The sequence below is a fragment of the Nasonia vitripennis genome, chromosome 2, assembly GCF_009193385.2.
Source record: "Nasonia vitripennis strain AsymCx chromosome 2, Nvit_psr_1.1, whole genome shotgun sequence".
Lineage (NCBI taxonomy): Eukaryota > Metazoa > Arthropoda > Insecta > Hymenoptera > Pteromalidae > Nasonia > Nasonia vitripennis.
The window spans coordinates 18150268-18162894 of NC_045758.1; the positions used below are offsets into that span (position 1 = coordinate 18150268).

At 39.9% G+C, this 12627-nt stretch overlaps 1 protein-coding gene across 8 annotated transcripts in view; it reads right to left on the bottom strand.

Moving 5' to 3' along the window:
* Nucleotides 1-12627, bottom strand: part of LOC100119391 (potassium channel subfamily T member 2) — a 240894-nt gene that overhangs the window by 156087 nt on the left and 72180 nt on the right. For 3 of the 8 annotated variants that reach the window (XM_031923627.2, XM_031923626.2, XM_031923625.2), the window contains exons 1-3: nucleotides 12304-12558; nucleotides 10966-11070; nucleotides 9501-10774 (exon numbers count right to left, since the gene is read on the bottom strand). The exons of the other annotated variants lie outside the window; for them this stretch is intronic. The gene's annotated coding sequence lies outside the window, so the exon portion shown is untranslated. Of the gene's footprint in view, nucleotides 1-9500; nucleotides 10775-10965; nucleotides 11071-12303; nucleotides 12559-12627 lie in introns of those variants that run through there. 8 annotated transcript variants of the gene reach the window in all.

Consider the following 12627-nt stretch of genomic DNA (forward strand, 5'->3'; position numbering starts at 1 on the left):
CGGAAACGCAGAGCCGGTGCAGCAACGCTAAGCGCAGAAATGCGAGCAGGGGGAGTAATATTCAATTTTCGTGAAAGTTATCTGATGGCTTGACGTTGAGCAAGAGATGAGCCTATGAGAAGAAAGAAATGCATAGCACGGATGGAACGAACGTTTCGATTCGGTCTGTTCCACGTAAAATTCCCCGGTGTGTACTTGAATATATTTTTTTTTTGCCGAGGGAAAGTTTTGTACAACTTTTGTGTATGAATACTTAATAATCGCAATTCAGATGCATAACAATGGATTTCTGTTATCATACATTTATAACCCACTAGAAAAACGATTCAAAGCCGCATAATAATCCGCTACATCATTTCAATATTGAAATTCATGCGCAGCACCCTCATTATCCGACCGCGTCTACAATTTCGACGCTCCAGCCCATACCCAATATCCCCCTCGAAATTTCACTTCCCTTCTGCCCCGACAACAAAATAAAAGGCAAAACGATTGAAATCTAAACAAACCTTCAGCCGGCACACTTTGCTCTTCAATTCTGAATTTTCCGCAAAAAAAATGGACAACTTCCAGAGTTTCCATAATTCATGATCCCGCACACACTCTCGCTGACTCTTTTCCTCGGGCTGTGAGAATATCCCGCACGGGAACATCAGCCTTGAGAAAAGGAAGAAGACCGAACGACTGCCACAGCCTAATGAAATGAAGTCTGTCAGGAGAAGCCGTAGGCGTCGCGCTTCTCCTCTACTTTTAGCCGGAGCAGCAATGCCGGCAAATTCAATCGCTGTAAACTCGTCGACTCGCCCTCCTCCCTTCCAGCGTGTATCCTTCTCGCCCGCGTGAATATCGATGAAGCGACAACGCTACGCCCCGCCAAGTGTGCCCGTCGGCGAATCTGCATAAGCTCGAAGAAAGAGTGAACGGAGAGATGGAGAGAGAGAGAGAGAGAGAGAGAGAGAGAGAGAGAGAGAGAGAGAGAGAGAGAGAGATCAAAAGGGTCCGAGGTCTGTGAATCGATGGCTTTCGGCTTGCGAGGGGACAGATCAGTAAACAGTTCGAGAGCTGCAAACCACGTTTCAATGTCGGATGTGACTGACTGCGTCACGGATTTGACGAGAAGTGGCTAAGTATTGTTTTAAAGTTTGCAATGCATCATATCGCGGTAGTGAATCAGTGTTGCAAATTTCTACGCAAAAACATGCAAGCACCTACTTAGTGACGTAAATTACATATATTGAGCTGATGAAGATAGAAGTATCGTATGCGCACAGAGCTTTTTGTTCTGTATTGATTTTTCGAAGCACCCCACTCTTCAAGTTTCATCAAATTACTTCTGAAAATAGAGCGTGCATACATTACGCAAGGCATAAGAACAACTCTAAATATATACCGATGAGTTTCACGTCTAATTTGCAATTTTAATTGAGAACCCTCAGTACTCGAGGATAATTAGCCTGACTTATTTATGTAATCCATCCTCAAATTATTTCTGACCAGTGATAATCTAATTTCCAAATGTACGTTCTCACAAGGAATTTCATAGTTTACGTTCTGTGAAGTCGCCTTTGAGCTTACGTATATGAAGTATATAATGGGCTTTTCAATCCACCACTTCTCGTTCGCGAAGTGCGATTATTTTGAAGTGATCCTAATTAACGAAAAGAGACTGAATGCACCAGCACTGTTAAGAGTGTATGTGCGCTCACGCATGACCTCGATTCTCGGCCGCGGGTGGTACTGCCCATCCAATTAGTTGGTACAATGGCACGAGCCGTTGCTGGAAACGTGACGATATTACGTTACACTGTTGGTATAGCGGTGCACGTGTGCCTACGTCGTCACATGGATTCCCTGTGAAGAGCTTGAAATCAAAATCGATGCGAGTACGAGTAGGGCCAACCAGCTCTGCACTACATAGGCATGTTTTTCTCATAGAATATCGATTGTTTCTCACCCGACTTGAGTTGGCGCGCTAACATGTCCATTAGAAATGCCGGAACTAAATCTGTGTCATCAGAAACGCAAACTACTAAGTTTGACTAAGAAAGCATGAAAATCATAACGATTAAATGTAAGTTATAAAATAGATTTCATCTTCTACATATTGTTCCAATATTACTCAACTATAACGAAGTTTTTATTTGGTAAAAACTAACTAATCAAGCCATTTTCCTTATTTCTCAGTAACATTTTTTTTAGCATTGTTTGATCTTTGACTATCGCCCTAATACCCGTAAAAGTTCTTTTTTCATTTACTTAATGTTCGCAAGCGTAGTCATGATAATATGAAATCATTTTTCTCGTCTTTGACGTTAGTTCGGTAAGAGATAAACGTAGTCGAGCTTCTGATGGAATAGCCATAAAAGCTCCATTGAAATGCGAAACCCTCTCTATTCGGCTAGTAATCAGTGAACATAATAGCATATTTGTACAAATAATCTTTACAAGGTTTGTCAATAAGATTCACTAAATAAGTGTAACAATTTTAATTACGTATTCAAATTACAAATGTATTAAAAAATGCAAATTCTTTCAACTGAATCCCGCAAATGATAACGGATAATTTTATACGTTTCAGAGAAACTGTTAACAATAATAATACACTAGATAAGTACACTTTTTTCCAACTTGTTGATCAAAAATTCATAATTATAAAAATAAATTTAATTCCGCTTCTAGCCCAATGAATACATCGAGTTATGCTGTATAGATTGTCTGAAAGCAAATCCTTACTTTTAAAAGCTCAACCAATACAATAACCTTTCTCCTTTACCGCCTAACTAAGCGTCACGATAAAATATGTGGCGTGCATGTTTCCCGCATCTGCGGGGCCTGGCAGAGAGCGTTCACAACGTTCTCGAGTTTTCGCCAAGCGGTCCCTCGCTTTATTGCCTCACCGCAATAAAGCGATCCGCCGCGCGCGCGTTCGCTAATCCCCCAGACGAGGCAGTCCCCGGATTTTCGGCAGCCGAGCGGTCTGTCGCATATTGCACTTAGCAATAAAACGATCGGCCGCGCGCGCTCGATAATCTTCGGAATTCTCAAAAAAGCACGCGCGCCACCCATCCGCTAAAGTGCCCAAGCTATCCCTTCCCTTCGGGCCTCATGAGCGAGACCAAGGTCTTCCCTCCGAGGCCTGAAGGGTGGCTTCGCTGGGGGCACTCGGCACTCTTGCTCGAACCAGAGACTTGCACAGACCTAGGCCCTCCTGCCTGTCCTGCGGTCTGCGTTCTGCCGAGTCAAGTTTGACATCAGTATTTCCAAGCTCTCTAAATAAATACAAAGTTCAATCGAACACACGTGTCCAATTTCTCCCTACCTCACCTCTACAAGCGTTAACAGACTAAAAATAAAATCCGAAAATACTCGTATAGAACTCGGAATTGGAAGTCGAGTCATCGCACAAATCCCCGAGAATAACCCAAAAAGAAACGGTGCCAATTAAAGAGAGCAAACAACCGATTCAATTCCCAGCCTAAGATTACCCGAACGATGTCTTAGTCTGCCAGTTAGCTCCAATACCGATACCGAGCCGAGCCACCTACGCGTTCGTGCTTAGCCGTGGATACACGTGTATGGTTAAGGTAATTGGAAAAAAGAGGTACTTTTCGTAACGGTAGACTCGCGATCAAAGAGCCAAAAGCAAAGAGGCTTTGGGCGGGAAGTAAAGACGAACGAAGGGAAGCTACCAACGGAAGAGATAGTCGATGGAGCTCGTTAGGGGCTTATATGCCAGGGAAGGTAGAAGGAAAGAGAGTCTACTTTGCGGTGATATTGAAGCGCATGCTGTGCCACACGTCGTAATTTTGTCCACGGAAAAAGGGCTAAGATCACATATATTGTTTTATATTAAAAAATACTAATTCCAAAATTTTTCTCAACCTGTAGGATAACGATTATCTTGAAAAATCTGTCGTGATATAAATATTTTCTTGAAACCCTACAACTTTCTCCCTAAACCTTCTTTCACAAAGAATTGTCCTCTGAACAAGCGAGTATAGTATTATCCTCTTATGGTATAGATGACGTTGAACGTTGAACCATAGAATCGTTAGTAAGTATTCGTGAAATTGAGAAGCAGTAAATAATGATGACACTTATACATATTACAGAATATATGTTCTTGGCTAGTTGTAATATTTATTTTACTAGCACTTAATCGAAAACTATCATATTTTTATCTCGCTACGCCACCCAATGAACTATACAGTATAAAATAATGACAGTCCTTAAGAAAACTTAATAATAGTTTTCTTAAACTATATTTCGTTAAAAGAAGTTTACAAGTTCCTGTCATTATTATCTAAATAAGATCATCCGATGCTTCAAAACATTATTTATCAAATAAGATACTTGATGATTTCCATTATCTTTGACATCCAGTGAAAATCGCAAATAAAAGAGTAACCAGCGTATATCTATAATCCTTGTCGACTAGAGGAAATCACGGCTCGTTTCTTCTATTGAGGTATAAAGACTCTGAGCGAACCGTCGAAAGAGGAAATTGATGGGATCGTGAGATAATGAGTGGTCTCGTTCCTTCTAGCAGGATATTTTTATTTGCTTTGAAAGACAAATCAACAGGGAGTCCGTCTGTTCAGATAATAGACAATTTGCTTCGGGGGCTCTATTTTTACGAACTACTCAAAGAAAGAGGATTCACGATTCTGCGCATTGATCTTATGATTATTCATTTTTTATCTTGAGACTTTCTATAACTGCGACGAGCAGTAGATAGAAGCAAAAGTTTTAAATGAAGCTTCAGAAAAGCACATCTTCAAGAACCAATTACAGTGAATATCGAAAAATAACCTATAGAAAAGTTTGGTGCTTGCAATAATCGTCCTTTACTTTTTTCGATTTTTAATGTTTTTATTTTTATATTGTTATCAATAAAATATTATTCAGTTTGTATACTGAGCATGTTACATAATCAATAAACATCTATTAATTACCTTTAAACTGTGAAAGATATTCTATGAACAAATTCGCACAGAAACAAGCAGTCTGCGTAAGCTGTATATAGATTAGTGGTGTTATGGTAAAACTATAACGTCTCGTCAAGCTAAATCTTTTTAATTTCTTTTATAAAAAAAGTCGTTGTCAACCAGTTAGAAGGAAGCTCACGACATTACATTCTGATTCGTACGTCCGAGACGAAAACTACTGCGATCGTATTTCATGAATGGCGCGGAGGATTACTCGATCGACCGGAATGGCTTTGAGTCATGGATTATGGATAGCAGATGCCGCTGTATCGCGAGCTAATCGCTTTTCGTTTATTTATGTGGTCGTATTCAGGCTGTAACGTCTGTTGACAATCAGCCACGTGTTAAAGACTATCGTATTTAAATATATTCTGGAAGAGAAAAAAAATTGTTTTATTACTACTAGAGGAATAATACTGATCTGCAAGTATGTGCATTGCTTTAGAATAAACATAGGTATGGAGCAAAAGGATACGCCCAGGAAAGATATTCTTAATTCTAAATACGAAAATTAATTTGATAATAAATGAACTGTTTCGAATTATTTCGAATTGTAGAAATAATATTTTTGTGATTATACTAAGTGTGTTTAAGCACACTCCACGCGCGCTACATTTTATGGGTCAAATTTTCAAATTAAGCGCCATCAAGAGAACCACTCATGGTGAATTTTTAGATATCAACTGCAAAGCCGCCATCAACCAATCACATTTGTTGATTCACCAGAATCAACCAATGTATTTTCGGCTTTAATTTTCCGATATCACTTTTTTAAAGAGGATCTGCATGGGAAAGAACTGTCGAGTATCGATGCAACTTTATTGCATTCAAACATTCATACACAAATCATAATCTCTTATACAATGTCAATCCAAATTACAACTTATATACATTGCAGAATCGCAGTAGCCCAACAAGTGCGTAATCAAACATCGAGGCCCCAGTCGGTTGCCATCAGATTCACACACGCGTTTGCGCGTCTGCAAACACACGACTGCAAACCTGCGCCTGGCGCTTTGCATAATCTCGCGGTTCTCGCACGAGCTCCGATGATTTATCATAACCCCCCTCTTTCCACCATTGTACGTCATGCAGCTTTGACTTTTCCCCATCCACCTGTTGAATTCTGAACGCGCGCTCTCGCCTCGATTTTGCTTTTGCAATCGACGCGCTCTTTCTTCGGCTGAGAAGATTAATGCCGGCGTTACAGTGTTCGACGTGCCATGCGTGCCGCCACGCTTGCGCTAAATTATCGCACGCCTTCATAAATCGGAATGTAGCATATGCGAGGGACTCTGGAGACGGGGATGAACCCACGCTTTATGAGCTGGAGGGATGTGTGAAGAAGGAACTTTGATCGGATCGAATAAATGGAGAGAAGTGAAGTGTGCGCGCAGCTGTTTGTTGGTTTCTCTTTTTGGGGGGAGCAAGTCATAAATTGGCCAGTGATTGTTTGGCTTGCTGAAGATAGGCCAGAGAGACTTTCGCGATTGTTACGTAGCGGATTTATTTTTAGGTCGAAAGCTGAGTTTTCCCTGGTTTATGTCTGAGTCATTTCTAGAGCTTTAATTGGAATTTACGTCAGAATAAAAGATATCCTGATAAGCAGAGTTGCCCCCACTATATTATGCAACTGCTCACATGTATGTGCGCGTATAAATAAGCAAACATATGTCTAAAGCAGCTGAATGTTTAACAATTTTTAACAATCAAAAGTCAAACCCTTTTATCGAGCTTTCCTATACGTCAATCAACAATGAATGTCGTCATATTCGGAAATCAATAAAAACTTCCTTTGAACCTACAGCAGCTGGTTTAATCTCTATAATTCGTCGGGATTGCGCGCATTCATTCATTATCGACATATACGTATATAATACTAGCCTTTCGTTCAGATCCAAATGACAATCGGAAACGAAAGTCCAATGTTTCTCCCTACTGCCATCCACGTCTCACCAACTTCGTTAGTGTGTGCCTGCGCGCGCGTGCGTGTATGTGCTTGCATATCGGAGGCACATACGATTTCACGCTGACCCAATTCGCCGAAGTTTATCGGCCCGCGGACGAGTGCAGCGCAGTAGCAGTATAGCAGAGCTGCTCTTCCGTACAGGTAACCCCTCCCGACCTCCCTTCCGAGTTGTATATCCGAACATACTGGTTCTTTCGAGTGAAGTATTTAGTGTCTCTGATGTAAAGAGATTTTCGAGCGTGAATCTCGGTACTTTTCGATTGCGAGAGATTATAACGAATACACGGAGTCGTAAAAAAAAAAATCCAAATCTAGTCTTTACTAATATATGCATACTCTTTATCCACGGACTTCCTATGCATGCGAACGTTTTTATGAGACTTGAATGGGTGATTCGGAAATAATGATAATCAATCTCGATTTTATGATAGAGCTTAATTTTATCAAACAATTGTTTTGATCTCCACGTTGATATTGTAAAAAATCGTATAATTGGAAAATTTAACAAGATTGAAAAAAAATAATTGTCACTTAGCAAATAAATCAAATATTCAGCATGTCCAGTATTATTTTAAAAGTGAAAAATTGAAAATAAATAAAAAACTTTGACAATATATTTGCGCAACGATATTTTGCGAGCAGATGACATTAAGTATCTTTCAAGAATAAAGCTAAAATGCTCGAAAATACCGCAGCTATTCGTCACTTTGCAAATTGCACGCACTTGATTCCTAAGCACCAACAAAAAATGAAAATAAGTATAACGAGGGAAGTATGCAGCACTGCCATTATTACTCTCTCCCTGTGGATAGCAGCCGACAACAACCAATCAATAAATATTAGATCTCCGTTTATCCATCGTTTATATATACTCACACGTATATGGATGCTAGGGAGAGCTCCGCAGTATTAAGGACTAGCATAGCGTCGCTGCGCTACGGTCGTTACATAGCTCTCATATTTTACGTCCGAGAATCCCTGAGCGGCCCTATGGTACCTCAAACTCCCTCTTCTGTTGTTTTTTCTTTGCCAGAACCCTCCTTTGCCTCTATATCTTTCTCCATTTTAACTTTATTTTACGAACTATACGTCAAACTGAGTGTGAAGGTTGGATAGAAGTCTCTGGATTTCTTCTTATTGTTGGTGTGTGATTTTTTTTATTTCTCTGACGTGGGTAGCCAGTTAACTCACAAGAAAGATAGGTTTAATTTGTTGCAAGAAGATCTTTTATAAGTATGTGGTTACGCGGGTCGCAGTAGAAACAGGGGCAATTGGCCAGACAAGCAGTGAATATCTAGGCTTTTCAGAAATAAAGATGAGCTTTGTTTTGTTACAATTTTTTCAAAAAATAAATAGATAGACACAATGCTATGTCTGAAGAAAAAGATGAATATTTCAGATCAACGATCTGTATGTGCTACATACACTTTTGTTTTTAGAATACTTAAAATATTAAACTCCTTCTGATTCACAATTTTCAGGACGTTGATTTACTATGTACTTATTGTAAATTCACTGTTGTTTAACTATGCATGAATCATTTCGGAATGATAAATAAAGATCAAATTCTCATCTTATGTTGATTGCGAATAATCATCAAAAAAATTTGGATAACATGCATGTTCCTTCACTTACACGAACAAAGGAATATGCGAGGGGATATGCGTTTTATTGATTTCTCTCTCTCTCTCTCTCTCTCTCTCTCTCTCTCTCTCTCTCTCTCTCTCTCTCTCTCTCAGAGGCACACATTCACAAATGAAGCTTGCGTGTTTAATCGGGCCAATTGACAGTCGTTAAGGAAGGGCTGCTGCTACTACCACCCGCTGTGAGGGATGAGGAAATAGGAAAGCTCGATAATGGCTTTTGTCCTAATTTGGTCGCTTTGAGTCGCATGTGACCTTCGGCAGCCTCTATCATCGGTTTATTGGGTATCGAAGGTTACAACCCTAGAGGATTTTTACTTGGGAATTCAAAGTTACGAGAGAAAAAGGTAATCAATGGCCCGTGTATCGAACGAGAGGAAATAAGAGATATTCAAGTTGTACTTCGGCGCATGACTCATGAAAAGTTTTTCTTTCAGTGATTTGATCAAAAGAATTGCAAAAAAGTCAGAGTTTAGTCTTTCAGTTTTTTTAGTTATCAGTTAAATCACGTAAAATAAGTAAAAACTTGTTAGTGTTATAAACCGTACTCTGGAGAGTAATGTCATTGAAAATTACATTCGATTTGCATCAAGTGTATATTTTAAACGAATCAACGATAATGTAGTATAATAAGTTATTTAATTATTTTTCATTCAATAATTTTAGATTCTTATATACATATAAAAATAACAGTGTTCCAAACCCAATTGATGAAGGTAAAAAAAATATAGCTTCAAAACTATATAAAATCTTGAGATAAAACAACATTCTACGTTGAGTACTTTTCCAACGCGTATACAGAACATGAAAAGAATAAGTGTTGGAGGGAGTTAACGACACATATAGAGAGAGAGTCACAACAGCAAGACGCAAGTCTTAAAAATTCTTGAAAATTATTACCGTTGTACGTAGTGTCGATGTTATCACGGCGATTGGTCCTCTTTTCAGTTATCCGCAGAGCATAGCAGAGATCTTGAATGTGAGATGCACTCGTTAAAGTGCCGCCTTACACGCGCTAATTGATTTCATTAGAGCTTCGTTCTGATCTTCTTCTGCTTAACATGCGGTCACACTGGCTATGCTTATGTTTATGATTAATTTGTTTCGTCCTAGCTTATTTACACGTCTGTAGAAAACTATATACGGCCGTTTCTCTATTTGCTTATAGCTAACAGGTTGTATATAAACTCTTACTACGGTATAGGTAAAACCTCTCTAATTTTTATACTTATAACTATTTGTGCATGAAAAATTCGTTCGATTCCTTCTCCGGTGTAGTTTTCTCGATGATTAACAGCATTGCGTACGTAAATATGCCGCGGAAATAAACCTATTGATGCATCGCTACGGTTTCTCCTAATAGTCCTGACATTTATGAATGGCTTCACTTCTCGCGCGTGCACAAGTATAAACACCGCCATAGAGAACATCTGTCACGTGTATACACATATCATTTTTGTCTGGCAAAACTTTCGTAAAATTGTTGTCCCATTATTACTCAGATGTACACTTAACTTCTATTGACAAGATTATGAACCATTATCTTCAGTTGTAGCACGAGTTTAATTAACGTAGAACACTACATCGAATACATATAAAAACATCCATCTTTTTATAGACACATTTTTCCTTGTTACCAGAAAACGAGAAACGTCAAACACTGTGCAGTATATACCATATAAATAAACTTCGGCTGGTACACTCGTGGAAATATTTTGAAAAATACAAACAGTCGTCCGAAAATCAAAATAACAGTCCGATGCCCGCGAGAGCTCTCTGGTAGTAGACACTCGCAACCGGGAACTGATCACACTTCAGCTTTTTTCCTTCTCCCTCTTTGAAAATCAGCGGCAGTTTATATCTCGCTGCAAGTTCGGCCGGCATTCCAGGTTCAAATAACAAACAGAATATTTTGGCGGCAGCGCCGTCATGCGTCGACACTGGAATCCAAGATGGCGTGTACCGTGCGTGCGCGCGCGCTCTGGTTCACTGCAATTAATTGCGATAATTTCCTGGTACTGTCAGTGTTGTTAGGACCCGCGCTGTTCTCTGATGGCCGGCGCTGGTCACTCATTTGTGTTTACAATTTCCGGTCGATCGGAAGAAGCCCTTTGAACTTGATGCCTCGTGCTCTTCTCACGAGTGTTTACTAAGGAGGCTGCCTGTACAAAACCCTAAATAAATATACGTGTTCGCACTGTAGCACCTTTTTAAGATCTTATTACTTTCTTTCTTTTCTAAGATTCTTCTTCAACGATAAAACTTTGATGAAAATAATATTTAATGGCTGAGTGAAAATTCAAGGTACGATAATATTGTGGGTAGTGATTATGAATGCAAATTAATAAAATTGTTCTTCTCTTACTCAGACATGCTTACGCCTGCTTCTTCAGGAAGCATAAGTATGAAGTTATGCATGAAGTTATGCGTGACTATTTATGCATTGACGCTCCGAATTGTGATTGACTATCTATAAAAATAAAAAATAAAAACTGTCAAAAAATTAGTGAAATCATTAAAAAAAATCTAGCGCCACCCAAAGTTACTTCACACTTCACGTTAATCCCTGCACCAGACCGCACCGTCGTGTCAGCTATAATAGACCATGAGCGTGACTATACACACGGACTTAAAGCGCGGTGGGCGCGCCATCTGCAATTCGAAAATTTCCCGCCTCGAGCTAGCACAATTAGCCTGCGTTAATGCTTGTACAAAAACTTAGCATTTCACACGATAGTTAATCAGCTGAGTACGTTAACGTTTGCCTCGGAAAATTAAAGAGCACACCGAAGCCGGCTTTAGTCCGCGTAGCCGATCAGGTCAGTGATATTGTAAAGTACGAGCGAGTGTTGGCAAATTTGCGCGATGTATGCGTAACCCCCACTGTCTTGATACCGTTTGTCTTTGTCGCCCATTAGCCGGATCACGTGCGCGCACGTCGCAGACACATCCTTCTCTATCCTCGCATCTGGGGTATGGCGTCGTTTGTTAACTCAAAAAAGTCATTTTACAATCGTCGCGGCAAGAGGAGCATCATGATGGAACCGTAATACGATAAGAGAACACAGATAAGAGAACAAATTATTTACTTTCTTCGTGGCTTTGAATTTAGCAATTCTTTTCATTTTAAATGTAAATGGATTCGTTGCGCTATTTTCAGATTATTATTATTATTTTTGTTATCGACATCGATGTTGTTAACACTCTGAACCATATGAGTCAATATAACGCTTCTCGTAATCGTCTAGTTATATTCGAGTAGATGGATTCTAGGAAGCTTGATTTATTGTTATAAGCCTGCCACTATTTTTAATGCTGTTCGATTTATTGATTCCTTATAGCCGAATAAAGCTCGTTAGTTTATTTTTGGTGCCATTTGCATAATTTAGGCTGGTCCGAGTGCTTGTCATGCTATAGTTTGCCGAGGCGTTTCTAGTTATGTATACGTGACGGTTTAATGCAAAAACTAACAACAACGCAGTACTAACCACTATAATTGAGCAAGTAAATAAACGAACTCGACACCCGTATTTATTTTTAGCTGTGCATTTTTACGAGAGCGAAAAAAATTACGATGCACAAATCTTTTAATTTATTAAATGTAAGGATACTTTTTACGATAACTTTTTGAATTCAGTGCGGGCGAGAAAACTACGGCAGTGAAATTATGAACACAAAAACTGTCGGTAAAACAGTGCACTACCGATTCTTTTTTTTCAGTTCTTGAACCACAGTACACAAGTCGATCCCTTGGAAAAAGCAAGCGCAAGCTTTCGTCCACTCTCCGTTCTAGTCAGATCAGAAAGAAAGAAAGCAAATAGTGAAATCGTGATTCGTACAACTGTGGCCGATGATACGGCAGCGGCGGCGACGGCGATGCAGCTAGAAGCAGCATCAGCGTCCGCGCGCGGCCGTTGCGTGCGGCACACGTCGACGGGCCGACGGCTCGGAGGCGACTGCCTCGCGCGTCCCGGTACCCTGCGCGCCGCGCCAGCTTGATCCTCACGCTCCACCAGCCAGCTTCTCT